Source organism: Mauremys reevesii, linkage group 2 (assembly GCF_016161935.1).
Source record: "Mauremys reevesii isolate NIE-2019 linkage group 2, ASM1616193v1, whole genome shotgun sequence".
NCBI lineage: Eukaryota > Metazoa > Chordata > Testudines > Geoemydidae > Mauremys > Mauremys reevesii.
In genome coordinates this window covers 165,741,618-165,751,288 of record NC_052624.1, presented here as the reverse complement: position 1 = coordinate 165,751,288, position 9,671 = coordinate 165,741,618, and positions in this window count along the sequence as shown.

Below are 9,671 nucleotides of genomic sequence, written 5' to 3'. Positions count from 1 at the left end.
CTCAGAAAGAGGGGGATCCACCGAGGGATGGATTAATAGACTGCAAAAAAGATAAATATTAGCCCCTTTCAAGTAAGTAATAAAAATACATTTTTTTCAGTCTAATATAAATATTATGATGTGCTGTTTGTTTGAGATAATTGACTAGTTTAAAAAATATTAGGATTTGAATGGTTTGCAAAATCAGAAAATGAATCTTAAAAAATAAGATTCAGTGAAATAAATACTGGCTGTAAGAAGTAAAAGTGAGGTAATATTTTTTTTTAATATCCCAAGGCACAAGAGAGGGAAATATTCTAGCAAAGGTATAATAGGTATCCGGAATGTAATTACTCTAGATTATTTGAATATTCCCTTGTCAAAGACATCCAAGAGAGGTTGTGGAATCCCCATCACTGAAGATTTTTAAGAGCTGGTTGGACAAACACCTCTCAGCGGGATGGTCTAGTTGACTTTGTCCTGCCTCAGTGCAGGGAGCTAGACTGGATGACCTCTCGAGGTCTCTTCCAGCCCTACGTTTCTCTAATTTGTAGGCTCATTACAGCAACATCCATTGTACCAAAAAAAAAATACTGGGACATTTCTGTTTCACCTGTGCTGATCGCTTGTGGAATAGGTATTAGAATATTATTTAGTTGTATTACAATAGCTCCAGCTGAGTTTGGGCCTCATTTTGCTAGGCACTGTCACATGGTGACAGTCTGATGACTGGTGTGTGTGTTTCTTTCAGCTTGCTGTTCCCTGTTCCTGTTTTGTTTCCTGGTTCCTGTTCCCTGAACTCAGTAGTCCTCAGTGTGTATGTGCACAGCGTTGGGTGTGTGCAACTACCCAGGGCCCACTCTTACTTATCTGCTCCTCAGACTGTCAAAACCGTCAAAACAGATGAAGGGAAGGAGAAAGAGAAGCACATAAAGGGGCAGTGACTTACCCAAAGTTGCAGAACAGGTCAGTGCTCAACCTGGGAACAGAACCGAGGTGTCTTCTGTCCCAACTAAATATCGGAGTCATTACACCATGCTGCTTTGTAACTAATCATTAATTCTTTTCAGCACAATTGTATCTATTTTAAATTTCATTGACTGTAGACTAGAATATGGTTTTATACAATCCCTTCCATGCTGAATGCCTACCCAAAGGTCATTAAAAATGCAATGAGAGAATAAGCAAATGTAACTCACTGGTAGTGTGTGTTCCAGGTCCCGCTCTGTACCCAAGCTGGTACAGCCCCAGTTAGAGCGCCTTGGCTTTTTAACACATACAGCCGCTAGTGCTCTGGAAATTCCCTGGTTCAGTCCCAAGTGTGATGACCAAAATGGTGGCTGTGAGACACACCCAGTAAAAATTCTTATTATATATTAAAGTATTACAGCATCATATGGAGGCCTCCCCTTGTGCTAGGTACTGTACATACACATAAGAGACAGTCGGTGCCCTGAAGAGCTTACAGTCTGAGGCTCTGATCTGTGTCACACAGATTAGTCTCCTGAGGACTGAAATGCTTTAGTCTAAGGCCTGGTCTACACTAGGACTTTAATTCGAATTTGTCAGCGTTAATTCGAACTAACCGCTCAACCGTCCACACCAGGAAGCCATTTAATTCGAACTAGAGGGCTCTTTAGTTCGAATTTGGTACTCCACCCCGGCAGGTGGAGTAACGCTAAATTCGACATGGATAGCTCGAATTAGGCTTGGTGTGGATGCTAATCGAACTTAGTAGCTCCGGGAGCTATCCCACACTGCACCACTCTGTTGACGCTCTGGACAGCAGTCCGAGCTTGGATTCTCTGGCCAGCCACACAGGAAATGACCCGCGAAAATTTGAATTCATTTTCCTGTCTGGGCGGTTTGAATCTGACGTTCTGGTTGCACATCGGGGCGAGCTCCGCAGCACCTGCAACGATGCAGAGCTCTCCAGCAGAGGAGTCCGGGCAATCCCAGAATAGAAAGAGGTCCCCAGCATGGACTGACAGGGAAGTCATGGATCTGATCGCTGTGTGGGGCGAGGAGTCTGTGCTCTCGGAGCTGCGCTCCAGCAAGCGGAACGCGAAGACCTTCGAGAAGGTCTCAAAAGCCATGAAAGAGAAAGGATACAGCCGGGATGCGATGCAGTGCCGCGTGAAAGTGAAGGACCTAAGACAAGGGTATCAAAAAGTCAGAGCGGCAAACGGACGCTCCGGAGCCCAGCCCCAGACATGCCGCTTCTACGAGGCACTGCATGCCATTCTAGGTGGGTCTGCCACAACTGCCCCACCAGTGACGGTGGACTCCGAGGACGGAATAGTGTACCGGGACAGTTCCTCCTCGATGTTCGCCGATGGGGAAGATGAGGAAGGGTCTTTTGAGGACGGCGCAGGCGACAGCGAACCCACTCCCGCTTTTCCTGACAGCCAGGATCTCTTCATCACCCTCACAGAGATCCCCTACCAACCGTCCCGCCCGTTAACCGGACTCGGAATCAGGGAAGGATCAGGCGGTAAGTGCTACAAACAGGGAAACATTTATTTTTAAGAAACAGGTATATAAAAATAGAAATACTATATAAAAATTTTAAATATCAAACTATACAAAAAGTAGGTCAACACATATAGGAATCGAGCAATAATCCTCTGGGGACAGTTCAAAAAAGCTCTCAGAGAGCAGCTGGAAAAGCCTCAGCAGGAGGTTCCTGGGGAGAGGTGCCTTATTGGGTGCTCCGTGGAAGCACACTCTTCCGCGCCAGGCCATCCTAATGTAAAGGGGAAGCATCGCCTCGACAAGCATGGCAGCATATGGTCCTGGTCTGTGCAGGGCTTCTCTTAGCATCCGCTCTCTCTGAGTCCGAGTGACACGCCTCAGGGTAATGTCGTTCTGGAAGTGCTGCATCTAATTAGGGGAATTAGTGTACTGTTACTATTGTGAATGGTAGACTTTTACTTTGCATAAGAATGACCCTCGCTTAACAGCCACGTGTTGGAGGCCACAGAGGAAAAGCATACAGTGATCTTTCCCGTGCACTGGCGGGAGGGGCTGCAAAAGGCTCATACTTTCTGCTTTGCACATTGCCTTTAGCAGGAGAGCACAGCTAACCACTAACTGATAAGCAGTATGTACTGTAAGGCTTACCAGGACTTTGTGCAAGAGGGATGCAGCTGTCTTTCCTCGCTTGTGCGCTATCCAGTGCAATGGCACCGCCAATGAGAGCGTATTCCGAAATCTCGGACTAGTTCTGAGATCTCCTGAGACTTGGTTCCCTCTTTGGTCTTGTTAACTGAAACTGACTAGACTGTGTTTACTGTTGGCAAACATGTATGTGTTCAAGGAAATCACCTACTTTTTCGCATCACACAGCTTGGCTCCTTCCCGGACTGCCCGGCATCCCCCTGCAGAGGCTGGCTCAGATTAGGCCGAAAGAAAAGACTAGGGACGACATGTTCCAGGAACTGATGGCCTGCTCCAGAGCAGAGGCGGCAGAGCAGAGACAGTGGAGGGAGACCCTGTGTCAGCAGCATCGCACACACATGGAACGGGAGGATAGGTGGCGGCAGGAAGACCAGCAGGCGACTCAAACGCTGCTTGGTCTAATGAGGGAGCAAACGGACACGCTCCGGCGCCTTGTAGATGTTCTGCAAGACCGCAGGCAGGAGGAGAGAGCCCCCCTGCAGTGCATCTGCAACCGCCTTCCAACGCCAAGAAGTCCTGTCCCCCCCTCACCCAAAGTTACAAGAAGGAGGGGCGGTAGGGGCCGTGAGAACTGTCCCTGCACCGCAGCAGACCGATAATGTTCGAGACAACTCTCGCGCTGTAAATTTGTACAAGCTCTTTCCTTACAGCATCAACCAGTCCCAACTCCAAGTTTAAACCCCCCACTGTGTACTACATTATTAAAAGCGGTTTGGTGTTACTAACTGTTTCCGTCACGTTTCTCGTGTCAGAAGACTTTCTGTGGGTGTGTGTGTGTGGGGGGTAATTGCAGTGCATAGCCCACAGTGCCATGGTACAGACTTGGGTGCAGGGTCAACTGCAGGGCACACACAGACTGCAGTCACTAGGCACCAGGGACAGTCTGTGTGGTGTATGCTGCCCCGGGTCTTTCCTTGATGTGTATGCTTGTCTAGGGTCCTGGTGCCTGCCATCCCCGAATGTAAAGGCAGGCTTCCCTTCACATGCACTTCGACCGTAGCCACGATCCTCCCCGGTGCCCTGAGCCCCAAAAGAGCCCTCATCCAGGGGCAGATACTCACCCTTCCCCACACCCCTCACCCTTCCAACGCCCAAACCCACAGCCGTCATGTTAACCCCTATCCAAAGACGGCACCTCGCCCTTCCTGCAAACCCACCCATTCCTGCAACCTCCCCTACATGCACAACCACCGTAAACCGTCCCCCACCCCACAGACCTATGTAGGAGCAGGAGGCTGTCCGTCCTCTTTTGGACAAGCGGTCTGTACATCAGTGCACACCTTACCCAGCACAGAATGCTTCCATGTTTCAACCAAGAAACAGAAATGCAAAGTCAACGAAAGATTTATTATTAATTACTGAAACATGTCCTTAGTTTTAAAACGTCCTTTGGAAGTGGGGGAAACTTGGTTTGTGATCAGGCTCTCTTAAAATCAAGTGGACAGTCACAGGTTACCCTGCTCTGCGAGGAAACTCGCTTTCAAAGCCTCCCTGATGCACATCGCTTCCCGCTGGGATATTCTCTCGGCACGGGTGTCTGGCTGATCGTAAACAGCAGCCAGGCGATTTGCCTCAACCTCCCAAGCGGCCAAAAAGGTCTCGCCCTTGCTCTCACAGAGATTGTGGAGCACACAGCAAGCAGCAATAACTACGGGGATATTCTTTTCGCTGATGTCCGAGCGAGTCAGTAAGCTCCGCCATCTCCCCTTGAGACGTCCGAAAGCACACTCCACCACCATTCTGCACTTGCTCAGCCGGTAGTTGAAGAGTTCCTTCTCACTGTCCAAGGCGCCTGTATAGGGCTTCATGAGCCAGGGCATTAGCGGGTAGGCCGGGTCCCTGAGGATCACTGTAGGCATCTGCACATCCCCAACCGTTATTTTGTGGTCCGGGAAGAAAGTACCTGCCTGGAGGCATCTAAACAGACCAGAGTTCCTGAACACACACGCGTCATGAACCTTGCCCGCCCACCCGACGTTGATGTTGGTAAAACGTCCCCTATGGTCCACCACAGCTTGCAGCACCATTGAAAAGTAGCCCTTTCGGTTAATGTACTCGCTGGCCTGGTGGGCTGGTGCCAGGATAGGGATGTGAGTCCCATCTATAGCCCCACCGCAGTTTGGGAATCCCATCGCGGCAAAGCCATCTATGATGACCTGGACATTTCCGAGAGTCACTACCTTTGAAAGCAGTTGCTCAACGATTGCGTGGGCTACTTGAATGACAGCAATCCCCACGGTAGATTTGCCCACGCCAAAGTGGTTCGCTACTGACCGGTAGCTGTCTGGCATGGCAAGTTTCCAGAGGGCTATGGCCACTCGCTTCTGCACACTCAGGGCTGCTCGCATCCTTGTGTCCTGGCACTTCAGGGCAGGGGACAGCAAGTCACACAGTTCCCAAAGTTCAAGGAAAGTGCCCTTACGCATCCTGAAGTTTCGCAGCCACTCTGTGTCATCCCAGACCTGCAGCACTATGCGGTCCCACCAGTCTGTGCTTGTTTCCCGGGCCCAGAATCGCCGTTCCACACCATGAACGTGACCCATTGCCACCATGATCTCCACTGCCCGGCGTACCCTGGTTTCTGAGAGGTCTGTGCCACTCTCCTCACCGCGCTGCCGGAGCCTCCTCGCCCGGTTTCTCAGCAGCTGACTGTGGAAGAGGTGGACGATAAGGTGCGAGGAGTTGACAACGGCCATAAGTGCAGCGATGATCGCAGCGGGCTCCATGCTCGCAGTGCTGTGGCGTCCGCGCTGTAACCGACCAGACAAGGGCGCGAACAGATTTCCCGCCGGCGCTTTCAAGGAAGAGAGGGAGGGCGTGATTGACGGTTCAGTGATGACACTAACCCAAAACCACCCTCGACACATTTTTTCCCCCAGCAGGCATTGCGAGCTCTACCCAGCATTCCAATGGCAGCGGGGACTGCGGGAACTGTGGGATAGCTTCCCACAGTGCACCGCTTCCAAAGTCGACACTGGCCCCGTGAATGTGGACTCAGAAGTTCGAATTTGTGTATTTAGTATGGATACACAAATTCGACTTATTAAGGTCGAATCCACAAATTCGACTTAAGTAGATTCGAAATAGTCCTGTAGTGTAGACAAGGCCTAACTGAAGTCTTTGAGCTTAATATAGGTGTAGCTGGGTGAAAATTAATGGCTTGTGATAAACTGGTCAGACTTGATGCTCTAAAGGGCACTTCTGGCCTCTATGAAATACAGAGCCCCAATTGAAGTAAATGTTGCTCTGTGTACATGCAGCAATCCTCCAGCACAGGTTACAATGCAGAGTTAGAGCCTAAATAACTATTTGCTCAATGCTAGCTCACACACAGCCAAGGGATGCGCCTCAGTAAACTGGAGGGCACGAAGTGTTGCCTAGGGCTCTGGAGCAATTTCTTCTTTGAAAAGGAGCTGGCTGGGAAATGTTTTCATTCCTCCTGGGCAACAGTCACTAATGGGCAGAAGGGGGTCTTATATTAACATGTAATCTAAAGAGAAAATAGCATCTCCTCTTCTTATGGCAGTAAGGGCTCATTCCTGTGAGATGGTGAGTGCCCTTTGCACCCACTGATGTTAATGAGAGTTGAATGTCCTTAGTTCCTTGTAAAACTGAGCGCTATAAGCACTGGATGTTTGAGCCCAACTCCTGGTGAGGAATTTGAATCCCTAACCTTCTTGCTTCCAGGTATCCTAACAGACTGGCAACTACTGATGTCAGCCCTTGACTGACAGGAACTGATGAGACCACAAGGAAAGGGCAAGAAAGGAGCCCAAAGCATCAATCCCTTTAATAATAGCAAGCAGGGATGGTGGTGGGGGGAAATGCCCATTCCCACACATGTACACACTGACTTTTTAGATCTAGGCAGCATGTGGTGGGAATGCACATGCTATTGTTACTGTATTTTATTTAGATTATGGTAGTGCCCAAAGGCCACAATCAAGATCAGGACCCTCATGGTTCCCAGCAGTGTATAGTCCCTGTCTTTAAGAATATAAGAACCGCCATATTGGGTCAGACCAATGGTCCATCTAGCCCAGTATCCTGTCTTTTGACAGTGTCCTCTGCCAGATGCTTCCAAGGGAATGAACAGAACAGGGCAATTACTGAGTGCTCACAGTCTAAGGGATCTGTCCTGTGAGGTGCTGAGCACCCTTAATTCCAGCACCTGTCAGGATAAAAAATAGACAAAAGAGGGGTGGGGAACACAACCTACAAGCAAAAAGAACAGCTCAGTGGCTGCCACACATCTTGTTGGTTCCATGTTGTTTGAAGATATATAACCTCATGCCTGACTGCTATTTTTTTCTTACCTGCCTGTTTTTGTTTGTATGTGTTTGTTGGTGTGTATAGAAAGGTTTAGGAGGGATGGGAGCGAAAAGGCCCACAGAGACATCTACATGAATTCTTCACCTCCTGGGCAGCTCTGCCGTTTGTGGTATCAGAACTGGTTTGTTTGTTTCATTTAATGATAGTGACCTTTGTGTTGAATAGGTTGGCCTGTTGCAAGCTAGGATATCTGGCCTTTTGGGTCTTTAGTTGCTGGGAAGGTTGAGGATATTTTTTGCAACATTGGGTCCTGAGAGAGAAGCTTTTGATGACCCAACTGCCCTTATAACTCATTTGCCCTTTTTGATGGTCAAAAGGTAGACAAAATAGCTTCAACTCAAACCTTAAGATTTAGTCTTTTGTTAGATATGGCTAAACTTAAAGAAAATGTTTGTAATAAACGGTTTCTTATTGCAACGAATATTTTAAGATTTTTAAAAGCCCCACTTTTAAAACATGTATTACTTACTGTGCAAGCTTCGCTAAATTCTTGAGACTATTTGAGTATTTGATTAATATTAGATTTTAAAGTCTGCCTTTTGGAAATGAAACTATTCCTGTTTTCAGTAAATAAACAGTTTTTTGAAAAATATTTGGATTTACTGGATATTTTTGTCTCCCATAGCTGAATTATCAAATGGAAAAAATTTACTCACTTCTGCTTCTGTGACAGAAATCAGTTTGCCTGTCTGAACTTACGACTCATTTTGCTAACATGTAAAATGCCTAAAAATCTTGGTTTAAAAAAACCCCAAGCTGTTCTGTATGGAGAAGTCCTTGAATTCCACTCAGGCTTCCACACAGGCCCAGAGGCCTCCACTCTGGGATAATTTTGCAGAGGATCTAGAAAAAACTCTGTTTGGCTTTCAGATCCCAGATGATGGGTCTGATCCTGCAAATACTCATTCATGTGCTTAACTTTAAGCATGTGAGCAGTCCCATTGACTTAATGGGACTACTTTTACATGAAAAATTAGGCACATACTTAAGCATCTGCAGGATCAAGCCCAGTGTCTGGGATTTGAAAGTCAAGCTGGCTTCTTTCTGGCTCACACTTCATCTTCAGTAACAAGAATTTTGCAGGCAAATGCCGCCCTCAATTACACCTGTGGAGCCGTGTTGTTTTCAGTGGGTTATGCAGGTGTAATTGAGGACATAATCTGAAGACACTGGGATTGTACAGGTGTCCCTGCAAATGGAACTTAGTTAACAGTTCTGTAAATGTGCAAGCCAGAAAAGTGTCCAATTAACTCTCGCACAGCTGTGTTGACTCTGCAGGGCTGGGAGAGTAGTAAAAGTAGTAAAATCTTACATTTTTTCCCTAAATTAAGAAGCTTCTGACTTCACACAGGGAGGGGATCTGCTGAGTAAAAAGGTGCTAATTTTACAGTCACTTTTCACAGCAGAGTTACACTTTAAGAGCCAAAACTGACGGGAACAAATCATTCTATTATATAGCCAATATAATGAAAAATAGGTTACAATGATAAATGATGCAAGTAAGTGGTTAGACCCAGAATTAGCTCAAACTTATGGCCAGATCTTCAGGTGGTGTCAATTGGCATAGCTCCATTGCCCTCAATGAAACTGTGTTACACCAGCTGAGGATCTGGCTCTAAAGCATTAAATATCACTGACAACAGGTGTACCCACATAAAAAAATTATAAATAAAAAAATAAAAGTGTGGCATACATTTCATGTCTGATATCCTGGGTGACAGTATTTGGTGTTTTTTAACACTAACTTGGTAAGGTCTTTTTGGTTGTGTGGTGCTGTTTTCAAAGCAATTGAGGTGAGATTATATCTTAGTCTTTTCAAAAACTTGTTTGCACTGACATTAAAATGTAAAAATATGCCTGTTAGATAAACCATCAGGAACTTTAGGGCTATATTGGACCCTCTGTTCCCCACCTGTAGGTTTTAACAGCCACAACCCAAGAAAGTCTGCTAAGTTTGCCTCAGTGTGTTCTCAGCAATTTCTCCCTGCAAGGAGGAGGTCATGATAGGATGACCAGATGTCCTGATTTTATAGGAACAGTCCTGATTTTGGGGTCTTTTTCTTATATAGGCTCCTATTACCCCCCCCCGTCCCAATTTTTCACATTTGCTGTCTGGTTGCCCTAGGTCATGGGCTCAGAGAAAATGGGGTTTGCAGAGACTGGATGTTCCAACTCTGCAG